This window comes from Balaenoptera borealis (assembly GCF_965194805.1).
Source record: "Balaenoptera borealis genome assembly, chromosome: 8".
Taxonomy (NCBI): Eukaryota; Metazoa; Chordata; class Mammalia; order Artiodactyla; family Balaenopteridae; genus Balaenoptera; species Balaenoptera borealis.
This window is the reverse complement of record NC_138865.1, coordinates 80,494,577-80,519,159: the sequence shown is the minus strand read 5'-3', so window position 1 is coordinate 80,519,159 and position 24,583 is coordinate 80,494,577. Positions and strand designations below refer to the sequence as shown.

General features: G+C 41.3%; 1 protein-coding gene across 1 annotated transcript in view; it reads left to right on the top strand.

The window, feature by feature from the left end:
- Positions 1-24,583, top strand: part of GNAQ (G protein subunit alpha q) — a 288,439-nt gene that overhangs the window by 152,082 nt on the left and 111,774 nt on the right. The gene's annotated exons all lie outside the window — the stretch shown is intronic.

Here is a 24,583-nt window from a genome sequence, read left to right as displayed (position 1 = left end):
ATTATCCTGCCTACCACAAAGAGTGAGAGATACGTAGAGTCTGTTAACTTCAGCGAGCCGTGGACTCCAGTTGGGAATACATCTAGCCTAAGGTAACCTTGCATGGAAGGAGGCAGGGAAGTAAATGCTCTGCTTTCAGGCCTCCTGCCAGAGCTCCCCCTTGGCTGAACCCATCTGAAAGCCAGAAGGTGCAGGCACATGCTGGTGCAGTGCAGTCCTTGCAGGGAGGCAGGGGAGGAGGAGGGACCAGCAGGGGCAGACGGAACTTGTCCCACCAAGGAACTGTTAGCATCCTAGGTCTTGACTTCTGGAAGCCTTGGTACAGTCTCTTGAGCAGTCATTGCTAATGAGGTGCCCGGCGTCCAGCTGAGGAGCTAGGATGGGAGAAGCTGTATTATTTAGTTTCATGTTTCAGCCAGTATTTGTTTCCCTTTTGTTATCTGTGAGTATTTAGTAAAGTCTTCTTTAAATGGTTCCTTCTTACGTTAGCTACATTCTGTTAATTAAGAAAAGGTTCATGTATGTTCACTTAGACACCCGTGTTAGTGGACATCCCTGCCCCCCACCCCCGTGCCACCCTAGCCTGTTGACAACATTAATCGGTGAGGCCTCTCAAGGTTGTTTCTCCCCCTTCAAACTCCAGGAGTATCATGGCACAGTGTTCTCGTGGGTTGCTGTTGCTTGTGGGGCAGGACAGTTCTTCCTTCGGTGAGAACTGTCCAGTGTGTTACAGAACATTTGAAATTCCTGGTCCCCGCCCACTCAATGCCAGTTCGGTCCCACAGTCATTGTAGCAACCAGAATCCCCGGGGGCAGGCGGGGGGGAGGGGGGAAGCAGGAGGCAGTCAGCCTCCATTGGGAACCACTGGTGGTGAAAAGGGTAATATTTAGAGGTAAACCAACCTCCCAGATCTTAGGCATATTGGTTATCTTCTCCTAGACTTAGTTTCCTCATCTGTAAATCAAGGATGGTATCTGCTTCTGCAGGTCACTGGCGTCATTAGTGATAATGTATGTGCATTATCCTTCCCTTGTGCATTGTCTGGCGGAGAACCGGGGCAGAAAGGTGGGCTGCCTGAGCTGCAGGATTGAGAGAGCACTAGGAGACCAGACACCAACAGATCTCCTTCGCTGCCTGCCCCAGCCAGTATGCAGAACCTTGGGGGCCATGGGCTCTCTTACTGGGAAATATCGATTCTGTTCCAGGGCAACCTTGATGTGAAATCTCAGCCTACGAGTATTTCATGGCTTCTGTTAAATGTGGAAGAATAGAAAGTTAGCTTCCTTTGAAAATTTTTGCATGAAACCACACTTAACTTATTAATCATTCCTTTCCTGGCCTTCCTAATATAGAGGATAAATTATAGACGTCTGCCCGTGCATTTATTTAGGGATATTTTTTTCTTTGCTCAAGCAGTTGAATGTTTCTGCCACTATATACTATACTTTACTAAATCCAGCATAAAAAGTTATCATTTAATTTTGCTAGCTCACAAGTGGCTTGCTGTGGCCAATGGGAGCTTCACTCTCTTAAGACCCAGAATAGCTGCAGGGTAAGTTGGATGCATTTACTTCTTATCCTACACTGTAGGCCTCATACATCACTGCATTCTGTGCTGTATGGCTGGTGACAGCTTAACGGTACTCTAAAATAGCATTTTAAAATCTTGCCTTCTGAAAGATTGAAAAAGTGCTGTTATATAGCCTGTCCAAATCTGCAAACACATGAACATCTCGTCTAGAGCTAGTTTTCTTGAACTATGAATCCTATTATAATTGTGGAACTTACGGTTACCAGGGCTTAGAGTTGATATCTATATGTTAAAAAGCAAAGCAATGGCTGCTGCTTTACATTAAAGCAAAGGTTCCACATTACACAAAATGGAGGTGAATTTTAGATCATGTTTTCAGGTTTCATACTAATGGGTTAATAAGCTTGATCTGCTTTTTATTATACACAGCGTGGCCAAACAGAGATGGATCAAAGTATGGAATTGATTCAATGAAATTATTAAATGTATCATTATTTTACATCCACCTATTTCTGTGGTGAAAGCAAAACAAACCACCCATTAGGGGAATGAATAGGTTAACTCTTCTGACTGTACTGTAAGGATATACCTTCCTTGGCTGTTAGTTTATGGGTTTCATTTTGTTGTTATTCATCAGCAATATGTGAAGTGTCAGAATTGTGCTACAGAATAGTAATCCCCAGAAGAGAGGCCTTGTGTTCAAAGGAGACTGGAGAACACATCTTCTAGGAGTTGGTATTTAAGCAGGTGTAGGCACTCACACAGGCGATGTGAACTTAGGGATGTCAGCACAGGGGGACCGTTTGCGGGAGGAACAGGCAGGACTCTGCTAATGTGGTTGATGTGTAGGGCAAAGGCACAGAAACAGTCCACGAAGCTGAGACTTGTAGCTGGTACGACGGGACCCAAGCATAAAGATGGAATGACAGTAACAGAAACAGGAAAATCAAGAGGAGGCCAGGGAAAGAAGTTAATTGACCTGAGGTGCACACAGCCCTCCCCGGGTTAGAGCAGTAAAGCGGCAGGCTGTCACAGAGCAGGTCCAGGAGCTTTGAAGGAGGAGTGGGCTGGAGAAGCCAGACACTTGGGCGTTAATAGCTGTGGCTCAACAAATGGCCAAGACGTCAAGGTCAAAGAGAAAAATAGTGGGCTAGGCCTAAAATTCTGGAGGAATGATTGCACCCAGAGGTCAGCCAGAGGAGAGAAAGTGGCCAAAGAGAGTAAGGAGGCAGGGCTAGAGGGGCTGCTGGAGAACCAGCCAGCACTTTCAAGAAGGAAGAGTGACTAACGGTGTCAGATATTACAGAAGAGAATGAAGACTGAGGCCGCAGGTAGGCCTTTGGAAACTTATAAAAGCAATGTTGGCCACCCATTGAGAGCAAAAGATGGATTAAGAGAGAGGAATTAGGGAATCGTGAGAAGTGAAGACACCAACCCTTGGCCTGGCAGGGAAATGAAGGTAGCAGCAGTCACACCAAGTGGCGGAGGGGGACTGATTTTTAGCATCAGAACCCTGCACCGACTTTGATTTGCTCACTACTGTGGATGTGGAGCAGTGGTCCCCAAGTGGGGCGGACCGTGTATTGTGTTAAGAAGCTCTCCCAGGTTCAGTGGTCCAGGTTCCGTGTCTCTGGAATGAGAATTCCAGTGCTGGAGGGTGAAACACAGAACCTACACTAGTTTCCGGCCTGGTGACTTAATCCCATGATTGAGCCAGGGCTGAAAACCATCCCCTCCCCCAAAATCTTAGCTCCCCCTGTGTGCTACTTGCCTAAATGGGGGTGAGCCAGGAGCACCGCTGTGGAAAGCAGGAAGGGTCGATCTCTGCTCCCAGGTTCACAGCAGGACTGTAGTGGAAACGCAGTGGCAGCTCCAACCGGCTGCTCCCTCATCCACGGGCTCTTTGTAAATCAGAGACTGGAACAAACAGAGCTGACAGCTCTGTTTAAAAAAGCTTTGGGGGAGTTTGTAAGGAAATAAAAAGAAGCCTAATGCTATGTGAAACATGTAACCTAAATTCAAAACCGAAAAGAGCATTTATTGCCTTCTCAACATGCTTTACCTATAAATTGTTTTTTCATTAAGTTACACAGCAGAAAAGAAAATGGCCTTTTAAAAAGAGCAAAAAGGTTTCTTCTTTTTTTATTAACAGGCGTTAACATTCAGGGCAGGAATTTAGGTAGATGCCTCCCTCCTACCCTCCTCGTCCTTTGTATTGTAACACAGTGTGTACCACGTAGGGTCTGGATCCGTGGAGGTTAAACAGAGATCTAGATGAGAAGTGTGATATTGTTAAAAGTGGCATTTCAGGGAACGGTACACCACTAATCTCACAAAGCTAAGAGATGTAGGCCAAGCTTTAGATCCCTGTTGAAAATAATTGAATTTAACAACAGAGAATTCCATGTTTGGTAAAGAAAAGGGCCCGAGGTAGTAAGATGCTAAGGCCAACGGTGATGAAGAGAACCCAGCCAATTCCATGTTTGGGTTTTCCACCGCACTTGAACCTGCATGGGGCTGAATTTCCCTCCCTCGCCGCCCTGCTTCACCTCTCAGCTTTTCTGCAGTTTTAGAAGAGGTGGTGATTGTATTACCAAGAGGGTCCACTTTCCCTTTTCCATGATGATGGAAGGGAGAGCTCAGTGAGAGAGGGAATTTGGAAGAGGTATGGATCCAGATGGTAATAACACATCTTGATTTCATGGATTATTTCCACCCTCTTCACAGAATTCCCTTTCAGTTGAACTGATATTTAAAAGAACTGCTGATAAGAGGTCAGGTTTAAATCCTTTCTTTATTTCATGTTGTTGGTTTTCAAGGTGAAATAATGAAACCGTAACAAAGGCTTAATTGATACGCAGCCTGACTCTTCTAGGAATAATTTTTAATTGCTTACTAAGCAGACCCATTTAGAAGGTACTCAGAGTATAGATCATAAAAATAACTTTAAAGTAATTGTCTAAAGACGTCATCTTGCTGTACACCTGAAACTCACACAACACTGTAAATTAACTATACTTCAATTTTTTAAAAATGGTTTAAAAAAAGATGAAAAAAAGTCATCTTAATTTTGACAGTCTTTCTTTTTCGTTTCCCTTCTCTGCCATGATCATGTTGGAAGAGTTTAATTTGTGTTTCTCAAGTGATCTTAGGATATCATGTAAGTGGAAGTCTGGGGTGTAAGCTCCATCCTCTTAAAGGTGTTCTCCATCAGAAAACAGTCACTTAGATGTCATATGCTGCCAAATGTAAATTGTTTGTGCATGAAATACTGATATTAGTCAGTTACTACAGAAAAAAATTCTAGTTTACAGTTTGTTTAAAGATTGAGACAATCTACCTAATTACTTGTAACAGTTTAATATATAATAGTTTAATAAGTTTATATATATATTATTATATATATAAGGATACATATTATATATATCCTTCATTCCTAAGAAGTATATATGTATATTCAGCTGAGGCTGAAGTGACAAGACTGAGAACCTAGACACCCCTTCAGTTCCTCCAGAGTTGGTGGTTCACAACAGGGTAAACCATATCCTTAAATCACAGCCTCTGCCCACACCAGTCAGAGAATGAAAATGCTTGTGTAGGCCCAGGAATGCCTTTAATTGAAAAGCAGGCACTTTCCATGCCAAAATATAAAGCAAATATAAATGATATTTAGATTATTGATTCATTCAACAAATATTTAGTAAACAAAACCCATGAGCCAAGCCCTATGCCAGGAATTTAGTTGTAGTTTGTGTTATTTTCTTACTCCTTTGACCAGAAGGTTTACTATATGTATATTTTGATTAAAGTCTATAGTAAATATAAGAACTAATTATAAGAATTAAATGCCTTTCTGTGTTTAATGCAGTCACAAAATATCAGTAGATGCTTCTGATTGATTCACTTCCTTTTTTGTTCTCATATTACAGCCGGTCATGACATTTATAGCAAATGGCAGAGAGCTTCTCTTTATAGTTCATTTTATTGCATTTTTTTATTATTGGAAGGTAGTGGGACTTTCACTAGGAAATTAAAACTCAACATCTTTGCCCTTAAATGTTTTAATAGATTAACATTACCAGTGATGGCATTTGTTTCTGCATGTTTAATCATGGGATTTTTATTCCAATGATAGATATGTTCCATGTTTTCATGCAAAATAGATCTCATTTCAGCCAACAAAGAGGAAAAAGAGGTGAGATAATGAGCTAGTTTTACAGATATACCAAGCATCATCAAAGTATAAACCTGGAAAATCATTCTTTGGGGGCTGTGATTTAAAACCTAGCTTACTTCTCTAGCCAAGAAGCCACAGAAGCTTTAGTTTGCTTTTATTGATTCCTATTTTTTATGAAAGGGAACTTTCTGTGGGAGAAAAAAAATGTTTTTTAAGTCTTTAACAAGGTTCTCTGTGCTTCCTTTAATTATCTGTATCCTCTACAGTTACTTTTGCTGGCTTAATCCTAATTTTTCCTGCCCCTGCCCCATTATACCAAGTTTCCTATCTCTTCTTGTTTTCCTTCTATATTTCCATTTGTGTTTTCAGAGAAATTTTTTCACTAAGATGCCATCTGACCATTCTTAGGAAACAGTTCTGTGTAATTTCTTTGGGACTGGGACGAGGGCACAATGGTACTTTCATATCATGCCATTGAAGTCATTTCTGGGGCAAAAGGCAGTAACCAATAAACTATTGGCAGAGCTTTATCAAATACACTCATTTCCTAGTTTTGAAGTGCCCATTTCCCAGAAAGACTGGTTATTTGTTCTTTGAAAATATAGGGTTAGGTTCCCCCCCCCCCCCCAGTTAAACTAAACTTTTCTGTCCCACACAAAGCATTGAACTTCTAGGTGAGCAAATCTTACATGTAGTTTTACGTTCTTAATAGAAACGCAGAATATACCTTTGTCATGCATACCATGCCAGCCAATAAATTATACTAGCTGCACCTTTGTCCCTAGAGATTACACGAGGTGCACCCCTCCAGCAGAGGTGCATGATCGCACTGGTCTACATAGAGAGAAGGAAAATGCTTGCCTTGGCCTCGTCTCCTTAAAAGGCACTCAGACATTTGTTCATGAATGAGTAGAGCAGTCCAGGGCAGAGAAAATAGGTCGTTTTCACATCCTGCTACGTTGTGTCTGGCTTTTGGGGCCATTTAAAAAGAAAGAGTAAGCATGAGCAAATGAAACCCGAAGCAGTGAATGAACAGATAACTCCCCCAGTGTGCATGTCACTGACAATCTGTGTTTAGTCTGGCCGTGTGACGAATATTCCGTTTTCATTTATTTTGAGCTCTTTATTTCTTTTGAGCATTTCCTGATAATTTCCATAGCAAGCATTTCCAGAATTTTAATTTTGAAATTGATGTAACCTATAATTTCTAAGAAGGAAGTGGGACTGTCAATTCTATTACATCTAACCTCGAAGTTGATCAGTTCTTTATTTCTGATGAGACAGTGTTCTTCAGCCGTTGCACCTTTTAATAATCTTAAATACATTCATCTCTGGGCTACAAGTGTTTTTGAAAAAACAAAAACTGAGTACTTTTCCAGAAGCGAGTTCAACAACCCTTATACTTATGAGTCTACATTTTAGAGTTACAAAAATATAAAGGATATAAGGGAGACGTGTGATCCGTATGAAATAGTGGCTTTATATTTGGGTTGCAGGATAAAAATCAGAAAGAGATTCTTCCAATTTAGGCTCAAAAATAGTTTGAACCCCCTAACTCAGTTTTTCCTATAGCAACAACTTGTCATTATCATATCAACAGATCGCAGCAAGCTCTGTCCTCTTGCCTGGAGGTGCTCCAAAATTCATTTAGGTGGTTTATGTAATAGTGGAAAGATTCTTAGAAGTGGGACAGGCTGAACATAAGGTAATTGCTTTTTTCTAATGAAATAGTGCCGTCGTTTTTTTTTTGTTTTTGTAATTTTACAAAGATCCTAAATTGAAATTTAGTGGAATAATAGGACACTCAGGTGTAGCCGTTGTACGCTGTTCTGTATTATACCTGGCATGTCTGTATCTGTGACTTATGGTTGTGAATACATAGGTTCATTTTTCCAACTGCAAACTGATCAAGATTTCTCAGGGTATGACACAAAATCTAGCATGACAGTGGCCCTTCTGATCTATCTGTACTGTCAGAAAGGCTGTCAGGTTCTTGGTCAAGAGAATGGTCTTCATGGTTGTGCTTTCATGGTAGATGGTTTTGAAAACAAAATGTTATTATGCTCACTGTTACTGAAGTCAGGTCCTGTTATTCATCCGGTAGCATAAATAATAATAACTAACTTTATTAACCGTTTGCCTTGGACTAGGCCTTGTTAATACTATCTATGTACATTATTTCATGTAATCCCCATACATCCCTTTAAGATAACCACCCCTATCCTTATTTTCAGATAAAGAGCTAAGAAGTTTAAAATATGCTGCAAGAGTCACACAGTAGTATACCTCCAGCTCAGATCTGACTCCTGACTGCTACCAACAGATTCTCTGTTTTTCTGGGTTAAAAGACTGTGAAGCAGGAAAGTGACATGTAGTGTGCTCTTCTAAAATTTTCTTCCAATTGGCATCATTCGGTTGATAGCAGTTCTGTCTGTCTTTTCCTTTTCTACAATACCGTCGATTTTTATAGAAAGAGAAAAGAAAAAATATGTGGCCTCCTGAAAGGTCTTTTCTCCATCTGTGCACACCTGAAGGTATATGCTAAGAGAGCCACTATTTTGAGAGCCTCACCACAGACTGCCAGGGTATAAATTCTTCAACCTTATTTTTTTCTCAGTTTCCCCACTGGTAAAATGGAGATCAAGTCGCCTTTGCCTTGACGTCAAAGTACGAATGAGGGATTGATGTCAAGTTCTTTCAGCTCTTTAGAAAAAGTATAACTGTAAATACAAGGCCAGGGATATAATTGCAAATAGAACACTGTGAGGTTTCCTCCTCAGATACTGAGATACCTGAGCTGCCTGCAAAAGGTACTATGTTGTGAAGGACAAAAGAGAAGGGTTGGGAGCAAGAACGCTGGGCTAGTAGTCTTCCCAAGGCCCCACAGCTGAATAGCGATGCTTCCTGGAGATGATATATGGATACCTGGGAAGAGGATGTAAATTCATGTTGCAGTGAAGGGCTGGAAGAGCCAACCGTTTGAATCCTGCTGCTGGTGGAGGGTGTGAGAACCAGGAGCAGCACACCCAGTTCAGGGGGCGTGGGGCTCCCAGGCCTTAACAGGGCAGAACAGGTTGGCAAACCATGGTTGCCATGGTTATTCTACCTCTGTACAGTTGCACTCCATCCCTTTTCCTCATCACTCTGCCAAAGCTCTTGTGCCTCTGAGCTCCGAGCCCAGGCAAAGGAGGCACTGTCCTAAGTGGGTAAAGTGGTCAGGTGGCACAACGGACAGTCTGTTGAAATGAGAGCGGGGCAGAATGGTGTATTTTCTTCTCTGCAAATACAAATGAGAGTGTTCTTTCAGCGAGAGGAGGAAATTCTGTCCAGATTTACAAAAGCATGGACCTTACCTGACCAAGTTGGGTACAGGCAAACCAACCCTGCCCTCTTTTTGAAGTTCTGGCTCTTTCCCACTTCATGCTCTTTTTCACGAAATGTGAACTCCTGATTCTGTGTTAGCAGCAGAACCCCATTACAAATAATCTTCAGCAAAATCTCGTTTTCCATATCCTATTGACTCTGGCACATGCTCTGTTTACTTAAGCGCTCAGTTGATAAGAACAGGAATCTTTGCTGATTTTCACCGAGGGTTGAAAGAGAAAGCCTCATAAGTCAAAAAAAATAACCTTCCTCTGAAACATTACATCAAAGAGGAGATGCCAGCTCAGTTGGTATATGGGGTGTGCATTGCATGAGGCTGAAAAATGTTGGAGAGAGGAGAGTAAGGGGGTCTTTGTAGCAAACGGAAGGAGGGCAGCAACAATTAAAGTAGGCAGAGCAAGCATCCAACTGTCCACTACATGCTGCCACCAGCATTTGTAATCACCTCCCCCCAACCAAGCAGGAGAGTATTAGGAGGGGAGTGGTTATCCAGGTGGAGACTGACAGGAGGGACCACACGGGGACACAGCTTGCAGATAGAAACAAAAGCAGGACAGTTAGAACAGCGGTGTTGAAATTGGCTTGATGTAATCTACCTATCCCTGAATTTGGGTCCTTTTCAATGACCTCTAGTAAGGATAAGAATGACCTTAGAGAATAAGTTCTGTATACTCTCTAGGGGACCAGAGATCTTAGCTCCCCACACAGAAATACCCAGGTAATGATACATATCAGAAAACTTACCATTGGATGTTTAAAATTCTGTAGTGGGAGAGGAGGTATGTCCTACACAATAAGCACCCTGTTTTTAGGGAGTTTTATTACAGAAACTTTTTGTCAATCATAAAGAAAAAAACGGGTCTTTTATCTGAAAATCTGGATTTCTGAATCTTTGCCTCTTAGATTTTAGGCAAGTCGTACAACTTTGCTGCTCCTTCCCCACCTTAGACTTGTCCTTGTTGGGTGAAATAAACATGCATATGTACGTTCCCCATCACAGGTTTGCATGGAGAGAGAAAGGATGTGAAATTACATACACCTGTGAAGGTCTACGAAAGGGCAGGAAAAAAACTTTTTCCAGTAAATGTTTATCGATTGTTTACAAGGCGCTGATCACTTTAGGAGCTACAGAGAGGAGGAAAGAAAAGAGAAATGGTGGTCTCCGTTATCAGGGCACACCTCGACCCTGTGTGAGACTGACCGGGAGGGGATGCACATTTGCTGTGGGAGTAAAGAGGCAGGAGTGACTGTCTGGGTACGGGCACGGGGAGGGGCAGGAAAGCCTTCAGAGGAAAGGAGGCATTTGAGATGGGTAGTGAAGGACAAGGAGCATGAAGGCTGGACTGAGGGCGTGCAAAACGAAGAGAACCTCGGCAGAGACAAGAATGGTGGTACGAATGGACTTGCCAGGCTTGGGGAACTGAGAGGAGTCCACTTTGCTAAGATTAATGGCGCAGAGTGGGAGCTGAGGAGACCAGGAAGTCCTATGGTTTTTACGTCGGAAATTCTTTTTCCTGTAGAAAGTGGGAAGCTGGGATGGGAGGTGGAGGATTTTGAGTAGATGTAACGTAAGTGGGTTTGTGTTCGCAAGAAATCATCTGGTAGCGGTTGGAAGATGGATTTCAAAAAGCTCCCTGAGTGCAGGAAGAGAGGCTAGAAGGTGTTGCTGGGGTCCACGTAGGAGAGAACAAGGTCTAGACCCAAGGCAGTGGAGAGGAGGGAAACAACTTGAGAGGTGGGTAAGCAGTAGACTGAATAATACTTACTGGCTGGAAGTGGGAGGTTCAGCAGGCAGAGAGGCGCCAAGATTGTCCACAGTTTCTGGCTGAGGTGCCTAGGTGAGTGAGAGCACCATTAACTCTGACAGATAAACAGGAGGAAGACCTGCTTTGGGGGGGTTGGGAAGCAGTCGAGAGGTGTTTGGGGGACACATTGGGGTAGAAGGCAACCACGGACATCAGGTGGAGTGCCTAGCAGACATTTGGAAGTACTGGCTAGAAAGACAAGGTGCTACTGAAATTCTAGAAAAAGGGAATATAGTATCAAAGAATCACAGAATACAGTTTGAGACAGAGTGGTCAGTATTATCAAATACTGAAAAGAAGACAAGAGAAGAACTGAAAAGGGCCCCTCAGACTTGATCATCTTGGCCAGTGCCGTGTCGGTGGAGCGGTGGGGTGGAAGGTGAATTACAGCAGGCTGGGAGCTGAGGGGCAGGGGGCAGGCTGAGAAGCCAGGTCGGGTGACCATTTTAATTCAGTTTGGCCGGGAGAAGGAACAGGGAGAACTAGAAGAGGAGGAGTCCGGGGGGGGGGGGGTCAGGGTTAAACCAAGGTTTGAATTTTAGATTCCACGTGGCCACTAACTGAACTGCCAACCCCACTCCAATGTCAAGCCTTTGCCTATAGCTTAGGAATTTTGGTGACTATGAAGCATATACAGTCTTTCATAAAGGACTTTTCATTATTTCTAAATAATTATATTTTTAAAATAGTTTTAGGGTGCTTGTTTTGAGAGTCATGTTTTAATTCACCCACCCCTGCAATGAGATAGTATGTTCCTTTCTAGAAAGCCCTTGGGACTCAGTCATCCTCTTCCACAGTTAAATAAGTGATGTCCTTTGCTGTCGACTTGAGTCAGGGGGGTGCTGTCCTGTGACTCATACGTTCTCATTCACAGCGTGTTGAGCAATGCAGTTGGTACGAGTGCCTAATAAAGCCTGCCGAGGATGTTGTCACTGAGCTCAGATTCCTCAATGGGGCTGGATTCCTGTCACCACACATTCTTTATGCCATGCTCTGAGGCACTTCTCAATGAAACATTTGTCCTTTTTTTCCCCTTTATCATGTCTAGAATGATGTATTCTCTAACCTGTTGTTGCACTTCACTGCCGAATATTTATCTCTGGTTCTAAGTTGGATTTTCAGTGTTACTGGATTTCTTTCATCTTTCTTGTTCCACAACAAAGAACTCCTTGGAAGGTGTTCTGTCCCTCTTGCCCCCCTAGACTGCCTCAGGGGGGCCAGAAATCCTCCCCAGTGCATCTTCCGATGCAGACGTTCGCTCTGACGAGAGGCCAGTGCCACATCCCTCAGAAGGAAGGGCAGAGGCTCGGCTCCCTGGAGAGGCCACTCCTTGTTTCCATCACACTAATTAATTGTCATCTCAGAAGGTAATGAGACCAATTGTTCCAGCGTTGCCCTGGCCAAGCCGACTCTGGAAGCAGTATCAAGCTGGCAGCTCTCCTGCAGTTGGTCAGGAACGCGTATCCCAGCAGTCTGCTGGGGGAAGCAAGCCAGTTTGGGGTTTGATTTGCTGCTCAGAGAGGCCAGCCATGGCGTTGCTTAACCATACGACTCTAGTGAAATGACTTGAAGATCTGTGACTGTGGTTGGAATTTAGATACATGAACGTGTATGATTTGCTTAGAAAATGGACGTTATCCTATTACAGTGGGCCTGTGGTCCTTGGCCACATAGCACATCATTGAACTTATAATCTTTCTTCTTTTATTTACTTGGAACTTAAATGCGGAGGAGGCATGTGATGTCACTATACAGAAAAGCTCTGTGGGAGGAAGACATTTCTGGACATGTTGAAGGAAGAAATAGCATTAGACTTTTCGCAGTGGCTTCACAGTGGCCCTAAGGAGATGGGGGCAGGTGGGGCTTTTCTCATTGCTCCAGCCAGAGAAAGGAAAGCAAAAAAGCACTTACCTGATTTGTGTAAGGCTCGACGTGGCTGGTACTTAAGTCCAGGACATCCAGCGTGACTATGTGGCTTAAAATGACACAGGCTTGAAAGGCCAGAAAGCTGACATGCGCAAACCATTACCCAGGTCGGGGCTGCTGCTAGCACAGGGAGTGCCTTTGTGTGAATGAAAACAGGCGTCCACTTACAAAAAGGTGTTTTCTTCCTGGCTGAACAGCGCACGCAGCTGAGTGGGCAGAATACCGGAAGGGTCTCAGGCCCCAGGCCGAGCCCACTGTGCACACACCTTTACACAAGGCACACCCTGCACAGCCATATGTGGAGGACCGAGACGGGCATCTGTCTTGGCAAAGGACTAGTTCATATGTATCTGCAACCAGCTGAGCAAAATCTTTACTTCCCCGTTCATTTTACTCCCAACCTAAAAACAAAAAAGTGCATCCGTTAAAGAATTATAAGTGCCCCACCTTCCCTGTATTCTTAAGGAGCTCCATTCTTTGAGCTATTTTTCTCTGCCTGCACATGCCCCACCCGCCCTTCCTCTCTGATTCTGCTGTAGCAAATGGGAGCGCAGCAGCCTGCCCACAGGACGAAGTCTTGGAAGCAGTCATTTCCTCTTCCATCCCCTCCAGGCCATTCCCCGGCGTGTTTTTCGTGGCACTGGCAACAGGAAGGCACATTGAATAGCAGCGCTGAAAAGGCACTTTGTTGTTTATGTTATTACTGTGGGTTTGTCTCTGCCTAATAATTAGCGTTTCCGGCTTTCTGAATTTATTTGCCAAAACATTTGCAGGGCTTTCGTGAACAAATAAGGGATGTTTCTAGACATAACTGACCACTGCTGCAGGCTGAGCAAACTCCTGGCGCTCTGAGTTTGGGGGAGGAGGGGTGAATTTGCTCAGGGAAAGATCATCCTAGTAAGGGAAAAGCCTCCTAAGTCACTAGCCAGCATTGTGGTGTCTGAACAACCGCTGTCCAGGCAGGTTGAAGTGGCCCGGTGTTCCTTGCAGTCCAGGACGGGTCATTGCCAAGGAACGGCGAGTCCACGGGCTGTGGTGACAAAGTCCGGTTTGAATTCCATCAAACCTCAGCCTCCGTTTCCTCATCTACGATACACAACAATACTGTTTGCCTAGTCTAGCTCACAAAATTGTGGTTAGGGGTATGTGAAAGAAAATGTATGTAAAAGTGCTTTGCTAACCCTAAAGCACTGGAACAATGTGATATATATTAGGCTCTAAAGATACCATTGTCCCCGGGAGGATTAACCAAGGAGAGAACCGTATGCTCGGTATTTAGGTTAAAGGGGACACGTGCTTTATCTCTGCTGCATTTTCTCCCCATTTAAAGGAGGCAAATAAGACAATCAACAGTCCAGCCATCTCCCTGCCCCCTTGATGACTACCTTGCCCTCCTAACTAGTCCTCTGTCGGTCCACCCAGGGTCGCCCATACTGCTTTGGGCCCGTTGCACATCCAAGAAGATCTCACCCCTTCAGTCCTCTTCTTTTCGGTTTCAATCAGCCTCTCCCCGCCAGCTTGTTCTTCTAGCTGGGCAGAAACAACTCAAATCCCTGCATGTCTGCGTGTGAACGAAGGGTGAGAGGGTTGGAGGAGATCACAGCAGACTGTGGGGTGTTGCACCTCGACGTCAGGCAGCTTTGCCGGTGGAACTGCAGGCCCTGACTTGCCACACCCCCCCTGAATTTTCAAAAGAAGGCAGAAATCCCAATTTTTATGTGAAATTCCCTAATTTTTAACACTGGGAGCTATTTCAGTATTTTTTTATTGAAGTATAGTTGATTTACAATTTGTGTTAGTTTAAGGTGTACAGCAGAGTGATTCAGTTATCTTTTTTCAGATTGTATGCCATTATAGGTTATTACAAAATTTTGAGTAGAGTTCCCTGTGCCTTACAGTAAATCCTGGTTGCTTATCTATTTTATATATAGTAGTGTGTACTGTTAATCCCATACTCCTAATTTCTCCCTCCCTCTCCCCTTTGGTAACCATAAGCTTGTTTTCTAGGTCTGTGAGTCTGTTTCTGTTTTATATATGGATTCATTTGTATCATTTTTAGATGCCACATAAAAGTGATATCATACAGTATTTGTCTTTCTCTGTCTGACTTACTTCACTTAGTATAATATTCTCTAGTTCCATCCATGTTGCTGCAAATGGCAATATGTCATTCTTTTTTTATGGCTGTCAATATGTTTTTTATAATCTGCAAATCAACAGAGTTCAGCCAGACAATAAAATTGTGAGCCACGCTTCGCCATAAAGCTTCTGATATGTGACCTTCTCGGAGCGCATTGTGATTGTGCCTCATTTCCTAAAGGGTGGTACATACGGATACAATGCTCAACTAGACTCAACTGTAACATCAGCCTCCTTTTCTGCCTCTGCCTGTCTGTAGTTTTGCTTCGCCGTGTCTCTTTGATCTGCTGTAATATAGCTCCCACTCCAGGCAAGCAGCTCTTTTTTTAGTGGATGATGACATTTTTTAGGCTCTTTTTGTCTACACTAGCCTAGACCTTCTGATCCCGGGTCTCCCTGTGCTAGACCCCCCCAAGGAACCACTCTTTATAGCGGGGTGATTTCTCATACCCATCACTGTTCATCCGTTCCTAATTGCTTATACCCTGTAAAAGTTTACAGTAAGGATATTTTCTTCTTTCACTGCTTCTGGGTAGGAGGTCATCTTTCTGATTATAAAGAGATGCCTATGAGACTGTGAGGGAAGGATTGCAGAGGGTGGATACAAGCCGTACAATTATGTGGTGAACTTGAAGTTATTTCTCTTGAGTGACTTCAGGGGTTCATGTGAGGACATAACCCCTGCTCAGATGAAACTACTTTTTAAAATAACGTCCACAAAGGAATTGGGTAGGTTTTCTAATGTTTTCGTTGTGTATGTACCAACTTAATCTACGTCTGTTCTTGATGCCAGATGGATTGTAAGGAATTTCCATGATTCCATCTCAAGTTTGTAATGAAATTATACACTGAAGGAATTCACCACCAGAGAATTGTGTTTAAAAAGGAAGGTCCAGCGCTAGCTTAGGTTCCACAGTTGATTTTGACACTTGCCGCTGGCTTATTACAGGGAGCAAACAGTAGACATTACCAGGGGAAGTGAAATGCAATATAATTTTAGATTTTCTGACAAGAAGTGGAACCAATGTAAAAATGGATTGTTTTAAAATCTTTAGTTCTTTGAGTTATAATTCCAACCATTCACAGCCCTGATGTACTAAACAGTAATCTGGTGCTACAGTAGCACGTGGAGGTTCAAAAACCCTTTAGGATCTCACTTCATCCTGTACTTTCATGATTAAGTAGATAAAATAGTTTTTGAAAAGATTTCTAATTTTATTTTATAGATTAAAAATAGGCAGATTCAGAGTTGTTAAATGACTTGCCCAAGGGCACACAGAGAGCAGGTGGTATGGTGAGATTCAAATTTTCATCCTCCATTTTTAATTTCTTCCTACAATTTCAGATTTTCAGAATATGAGAGATCCATCCTACACTTAGCAGCTGAAGCCTGAAATCTTCCAATTAGAATTTATTCTGATGGTTTATACTATTCCTATGTATTTGTCTCTGGTTAAAACACATATGTCCCTGGGAAAATAATATAACGAATAATATAAACATCCATTCAGTCAGTTGAATGGATCTTTTTTTCCCCCCTAGACTTTATTTTAATGGGGGGAGGGTCAGAGTGGATGAGGTGGTTGAGGAAGAGGATGAGGAGTCCTTTTAGTACCTCCTGCAGTTTGCCTAGGTCTTTCTTGTCCTCTTGCCCAGCAGTGGAATCATTATTTCGGAGGTGAAGCCCATGGTACTTTTCATTATTTTCTGCCAGGTGAAGGCTTAAGGGGGGGTCATTCGTACACCATAACGCATTGGGCAACAGGCTGTCACAGGAACTTGAGGTTGGTATTCTCTTTCATACCTTAGGCATTGCTGTGTAATAGAAGTTGTGGGTCCATATGATGTCTCTCCTGATGGTATCTTTGCACTGAGATTACGTACAGAATTCTAGGAGCCTGGCATAGGTACACGTATCCATTGGAGTCTTGCAGTGCATATACTCATCAGAGTACAGATCCCAGGAGCATGGATGCCAGCTCAGCTGGGTTGGGCCGTACACCTGGAGGTCTCCGAGGCAGTAGAGGGGCTGTCCTGCCAAGAATGAGATAATCCCAGGGCCCAGGGGTCAGCAGCACATGGGGAACCAGGCAGGTGTCTCAGTGTCCCAGCACCCCCGCCTTGTGAGGTGTGTACCAGCCTGATGACACGCATCTGTCAGCTTTTCTGTCTCTCTAGGTAGTCTTCAACGAAACATCTTCAAACGTAGCAAAGAGAAATCAGAATGAAGAAAAATCTCTTTTCTCTAAAACAAGGTTGTTTTCCGTCCCCAAATATTAATCAAGTTTCTTCCTACATTTCACCCATTAACATGCCTAAACTGGTTTTGATGAACACCGGGTTCATTTTTTCTTAGCCAAGGAATGTTGTTTGTTGAGTCTGTGCCCTTCTGCTCGTATTGTACTGTCGGGATTGACCAGGCCATAAAGAGGGAATGCGTTTGACGGGTTCAGTCCAGCTTTCCTCACTTCAGTTAGAGCCCTGGAATTTGTGTTGTAGCCCCTATCCCAGTTCAAGGTCAGCAGCAGATGCTCCCATGCCTCCTCAGAACAGGTGAGGTTAGAACTAGAAGCCAGGATAGGGGCTGCGGGATGTTGCAGCCACCTTGCTGAATTGTGATGTCCGTCTTTCAGGGGAAAGGTCGTCAAGGAGTTCAATTTCATGTTATTTCTTGTGACATACAAGCCCCCCCAGGAGGGTTTGATTTATTGAAAGTGAAACGCCCAAGTCACATGGTCATTAAATGATTTCTAAGCTATACATCTGTGGATGAGTAAAAGAGCTCTTCTTATTTTTAATGATTTTTGTATATATCACACAGAGCTTCCTGAATGAGCATCACGGAAGCCATGGCTTTGGGCAATAGAGGGCACTCCCAACTTTAAAATACAAAATAGAATTCTTTACCTCACCAAGGAACCACTGGGCATCCCTAGCAAGAATTTACCTCTGCCTCAGTTTCTCCTTGTTTTTTAAAAATACAATCTCAATGTTAAGGGTGGTGATGCCTAATCAGAGTCATTCTTGTAATGAAGGTAATATGTCAGAGGACTTACCAATGCCACACTGTCTTTCTAAAAGCTAGTGTAAATTACGTATGGTTTGTTTTACTAACTCATTTTATTTGTGTGTTTAATTACTTACTAATAATTGGGTATAATAACCCTTGATATATCTGAAACAAAATAATAAATGATTATCGTAGATTCCTTTTAAATAAAAATTCTAGAATGCAACTAAGTCAGAGGCAAGGAGGGAAAAAAGAACACATTAAAATAAAATATAATGGGTACTCTGAGAAATATACCTGAAAGGAACATTTATACCAAATTGCAGTGATTTTGCCCAATTTATTGTGTGAAAATTGCAGAATGATAATTCTTCCTTTGCCAATCATTTCTCTATGGCCATGCTGTTTTAAGTATATGCTGAAAGCTTTGGCCTTTTTTTCCTCCCATTTGCCCTTGCAGGAAATGTCAATGCAAAGTTTGACTTCAATGTGAGATGCTGGATAATTTTTTTATTTAAATGCTTCCAATGTCTGTATTAAAAATAGACAGTCTCTCACCACAAAGCAGTTAAGAAAGGTTCTCTAATACATGTGTTATGTGTACAGAGAGTTTTTTCTTTTGTAGGGCAGCATAAACTCCCATAGAGGGCAGAAAATATTATTGAAAAAATTTTATGTGTGTCTGTGCTTCAGTCCATTTTGGTTGGGCTGAATATTTTTAAAACACGAATTCATGAGGCATAAGGTCTGGGGGTGCACGTGTACCAGGATGGGACTCGGCAGCCACTGTAGAAGGAGCGATATTCCTTCTACCATGTCTCACCAGAGTACAGTTGAGACACCTTTTGTAGTGATCAGGAGTAGCCAAGTCTGATCTGCTTTCCTTGCCTGCTGCCTTGTTCCCCCCCTCTCTCCAGTGCTGTCCCTGAAGGGAAAGGAAGAGTCTGAATTGTGACCTCAGGCTCAAAGATAAAGGAACTGCCCCTGCCAACTAAAGTGCATGAGCAAATCACTTCCTCTCACCCCTCCCTTGAGACTGGCACAGTGACGTGTCCTAGGCTTGAACATTAATAATGGACGGCTGATCATTCACCCATTCGCTTTTTTCTTTTTTGTTTTAAAAAATATTTGATTAAGACATAAGACTCTACATAAAATGTTATAGAACATAATAAACGGCACACATCTGCACGAAACACCCAATCCAGGAATGAGAACAGAGATAATAATTTGCACCTACCTACATGCTAATCCATTCATTTTTTTTTTTTACAGAAGAAAATGTTCTATTTAGAAGTACATGAATTCTTTCATATCACCAGACTATGTATTTTTAAAAAATCATTATTCAGTCAACCACTTACTAAGTGCACTGTGTATCCAGAATGGCAGAGGAAGAGCTGTAACATTTTCTTTAAAAAATGAAACATGTGCTTCTTGAGCATTTGCAGAGAAAAATGTCCAGGTTCCCAGTCAGGAAAAATGAGTTAAAGATGAATCACTGAGTCTTTTGGAAAGGTTATACTCTTCAGTTGCTGGTGAAGAAAATAAAACAGACAGTCAGAAGTTGAACTTTGCCCTCTCAGAAATCTCAGCAGTGTTAAAAAACAAAGCTCTCTGTCATCATAAATTGGGCACAGGAATGCTAGAGTATTAGGGAAGGCATCTCTTGGTTAATGTTCTAATTAAATACATAGTTCTTGTGTATTTTTCAACATTCTTACTTTTCTCAGAAAGGTGAGGATCACATTCATGTTTTTAACCCACTATGTGGAGTAAGGTAGTTATTTCTAAATAGGAAACTTTGCCCATAACCAAATCTAATCACATGTTTTCTCCAAGTAAAGTAGAGCCAACTCTTGCTATCAAAACTGCACTTGCCTGCCCCCCTGGTTCTCTCCCATCCACAGAGGCTCTTTAGATTGTGGCACGAGAGATGTTTCAGGCCCGGTAGTACATGAATCCCCTGCTATCCCTGGCAATCCCAGGATGACTTCAATAATCACAGGGCAGCACATTGCTGGAAAGTGACCTTTTTCAGGAATTCTGTAGTTAAAATCAAATCAAATGAGGAATGCTAAGCAGACTCTGGCCTGAGTATGAAGGCTGTGATTTGGAAGTGTCAGATTCCTCACCCTTTTTTTCTCCCATGTGGTCAGCCAGGACTTTGGGTACCTTGTAGCTCACAGACCTGCTGAATGAAGTTGAGAGGTGGAATGGTTTATGGAGAGCAGATTTCAATCCATTCAGAAATTATCCTATCAGTTCTCCTTTAATTATATTTGTCCCAAATAAACGATTGGAGGATTGTCTGAAATAAAGCAATATTTGAATGACCATCTCATTTTCCTTTGAAAATCAAGATTTTTGATGAGGTCTTCTGGTCTTGATCAATCAAGTCTGACTCCAGTTTGGGTTAACATAGTTCAGAAAGAGCTTTGATTATTCACCTGCTAGCAACATAGTGTTGTCAACCAGGAGACCTGGGCGGAAGAGAGACAGAGCCTGAGAATCAGAAATGGAAGTTGTAGAGCAATAAAGGAAAGAGAAGGGGAGTCTCCATCCCAGCCAGTATGGACCCCAAAGATGACGATTGTAAAGAGGGCTCCATTTAAGTTCAGCCCACAAAGTCGGTGCTCAGAAATAAAAGCTCTCTTTCACAGTAGGGTGTTTTTGTTTGTTTGTTTTCTTCTCATTAGAGTCACAGCTGCTGTCTTCTCTTCAGAGTGTCCATTAAAAATTTTCAGCTACACCCCAGTAAAAATTGTCGGGTTACTGTTTGAATGTGTACATTTATTTATATTGTATTGCATGAGTAATGCCGTTCCTCATAGATATATCAGAAAATGCTGATAAAGATCACAATTCAGAAATTACCATCCTTAATCTTTTGCTCTGTTCTTTTTGTGTGTGAATTTATTTCATGCATATAGATTTTAAAAATAAAAATGGCATTTTACTATTTTACAATCTACTTTTTAGTTCCAGTATTATATTTTTAACACCTTTTCATGTCAGTTAATATATTTTGAAGTCACTTTCATGCTTTTTTAGAATAGTAATTTTATTCCTCTTTTGAAAAATAATACACTGTTTTTGTAAAGTCAATCACTATGAAGAAACAACTTTAAAAAGACACTCAGAATCCCACCCTTGAGAAACAGCTGTCATCAGCGTTTGGTGAACATCATTCCAGATGGATAGAGAGAAAGACTGATTAACTTTATCATATCTTTTTTATATAAATATTATATATATAATTATTTAATTGTACTTCGACTAAGAAGTGGTAGAAAGAAATTGAGACACTGAAAAAAAAAGTCACTGAATTTCAGATATACATTTTTTCACAAAGGAAATTAGTTCCTAATAGTTCCTCCTACAACTAAAAGTGGAAGATAATAGAAACATCATAATTTTGAAATAGAGTTTTTAAAACTGTACGTTTAATGTAGGCCATATCTGTTCACTCGCTGCCATTGAAAGATAGGAAATTAGAAAACTTCTGTGACCTACTTCTTTTTCACCCATCTTTCAATATGTGATGGTTATTATATTATTTTTACATTGTCAAGCTAAATAACATTCACAATATGTTCTGTAAACATAAATTCCACAATTTAATTTTAATGGTAGGCTTAATAGATACAGGATTTACAGCTAGTTCTTTTCTCAAGTTGAATGAATTTAAACATCTTGTAGTTTTGTTTTTACTGTTTCAAGTTTTGTTTTTATTTTATTATTTACTACTTATATCATTATTTATTTATTTTTTTTATTATTTCAGGATGTGTGCTATATTCCCTGCCTTCTTGTCTGTTGAGAATCTTTGTTGAGGTCCTTCCTCAATTTGTAGACGTTGCTCCAGTATTTCCTGGCGTTGATAATTACTGTGGAGAAGACTGAGGTCAATAAGATTTTTTTTCCCTTGAACCTGGCTTGATTTTTCTGTCTAGAGGTTTCGTGTATAATAGAAAAGAAGAAATGAAAGAGATTATTTCAAACCTAACAACATTGCTTAAACAGTGGTGTTTTTTCTGCTCTAAGGATCTGCGTGAGCATTTTCTTAAGAAAAAGAAAAGAAACTCTATCACTTTCATATTCCCCCTAATTCCAAGAATTTGACCACGTAGTGTAGTTAGGGGATACCCAAAAGTGTACTGGAATCCCTTGGAGTTAGAAGAGAGAACTTTGATAGGTCCTGGTGGCCTGTAATCATGGAGATCAGGAAATGAGGGTGTTTTGAGGAAAAATGTAAGAAGAGGTTTGCAGGCCTAATTTACTTCACCTGGTGGCTTCCATCCAATCCATATCTTCAACCGTAGTTCCCCAAGTATAGCTGCTTAGATTGGTTTTTTTGGCCATAAGTTTGTAATACTGAATGTACAGATCTCAGTTTTTTCTTTCTTTTCTTTTTTTTCTCAACACCGTAAAATCATCTTATAGGAAGCGTATTTTGCAGTCACTTTTGGAAACATTTCCACTATACCAACAACTTGGAAATACTATCTTCAGCTTCTTTATCTAAATTAAAAAGACAAATAACTTTTGCTCTTTTCTCCATTATTTGTGTATCATTATGATGCAGGCACACTGGAGCCAGCTTTGTGGGGTTGAATCTTGACTCTGCCATTTATAAGCCTGTGTGACCTTGGGCAAGTTAGTTAACAATTCCCCCACCCCAATGAATAGGGCTAAAAATAGTAACTATCTTCTGTGGTTGCTATAAAGATTAAATGCATATTCTATATTAAAGTACTTAGAACCGTGTCTGCCTGGCCCACAGTAAGTGTTCAATCAAAGATAGACATTTTTCTGTCCATATTTCTGTCCTTACTATATGTGGTTATACATAATTTTATGCTATAAAAATTTTCTCTTCTTTGGTTCAGAATGACACTACAGAAGTTATACTCCTATCCCAGTATTTTAAGTCAATAGATTTAAAGTATTAGATTTCATCTTCTCACTAGTCACTTCTCCTCTGAAGTTAGTAGCGAGTATGTAAATGTTGTCACCCAGTAATGTGTCATTTTGCTCATCTGAAGTTGAAAACTCAACCAATATCATGACAGAAGTTCTCTTAAGACTCCAATCAATTCAAGGACCCAAAAGTAGATCTTCACTATTCCCATCTCCTTAGGCATGTTTTTTAAAAAAAATTTTAAAAAGGCAGGTTGGAGGTGGGGCATGAGTTCTTGTTCATTCCAAAGACTACTTACTACCAAATGCCGGAAGTCACTGCCTTTCCAGTACCTGCAAATGTCTCCTCTGCCAGCATCCATGCCAGGAATCAGATTGCCTTCGGACATTTTAAACAAATGTGGGCCAGGCTTTGTTCTCAAAGTAAGATTTGCAGTTCTTTCTAAAATTAACCAAAGTTGCAGAATGTGGTATATTAAATTTGGCCAATGATGTGGATCTTTGCAATGTTCTGTTAAAAACAAAAATAGGTGGAGTCATAGTGTATTTGAAAGAACAGTCCCCCATTTAAAAAATTCTTCACCAAAACCCATCTAAGGCATGAAATCGTAATTGTAGGTGGCCTAAAGGTATAAAATCATGTCTGCTGAGAATCACGGACCTTAAACAACTGAACAAAAAAGCAAGGGAGCACTTTTATTTAACAGTTGCTAATGTATGTCATAATTAATCCCTCAATCCTCAATAGTCACTGTTTCCCAAAAATGATTGTAAACTACAGGGGAGCAAAATGGGGAAGTAGAAAACATTATCACCGAGCTCCTTCCATCAAAGCTCACCTGCTAGGCATTTGAGGGCTAAGGCAAAAATCTCAAACTGTTCTCACTATTTCAGCAGTTACAAATGTATAGTTGTAGGGTGACACATTATTGCACAACTATTACTACTTATTTTCTGTTTTAACACAGAATTTCGACACTCAGTTTCAAAAACTGATACTATTCATTGGTATCCAGTACCCAGTTTCTAAATATATTATTACATATTTTTAAATATTTTTCTCTATGTAAAAAAAAAGAAAAAGAAAAACCAACTCAACACCATTTTCCATGTGGTTTTAATTTTATCAGACTGTAGGAATTTTGGACACTGCCTAGATGTTGGAAGCAAATATTTTTTCTACAACAGCCAAGTCTTTCATTCTTTAACTATTGGATCAGCTTCTCCTTGTGTAAAGCCTGTTTCTGCAAAAGAAAGAGTGGCAACTGTAGGATTTACATAAAACGTTTGCAATTTGCCTTATTGAGCAAATTGCCTCCTTAGCAGTAGAATGCAGGATTAAAAATAGTTGTGCGTATGACCAGACTCACTGCCTAAAGAGGAAATGGATCTTGCTTCCTCACTCTTCAAAGCCATTGTTATATCATATGAGAGATATTCTCAGAAAAACTTAGCAATTCCCAGTTTTTCTTCAGCAGGAGCATCTGAGGAAGTGGAAACTAAACTTTAAGCCTAGGATACACATTTATGTTTTCAAGAATGGCTTCAGGTCTATTCATGGCCAGGTACCGAGGTATGAACCAGAAAACCCTAGAAAGCAATGAGAAGGCTTTACCACACACCCTGGGGAATTGTCATTAACCTTAAGTGGCTGGGTACCTACCACAGTCGCTTACTCTGTACTTCT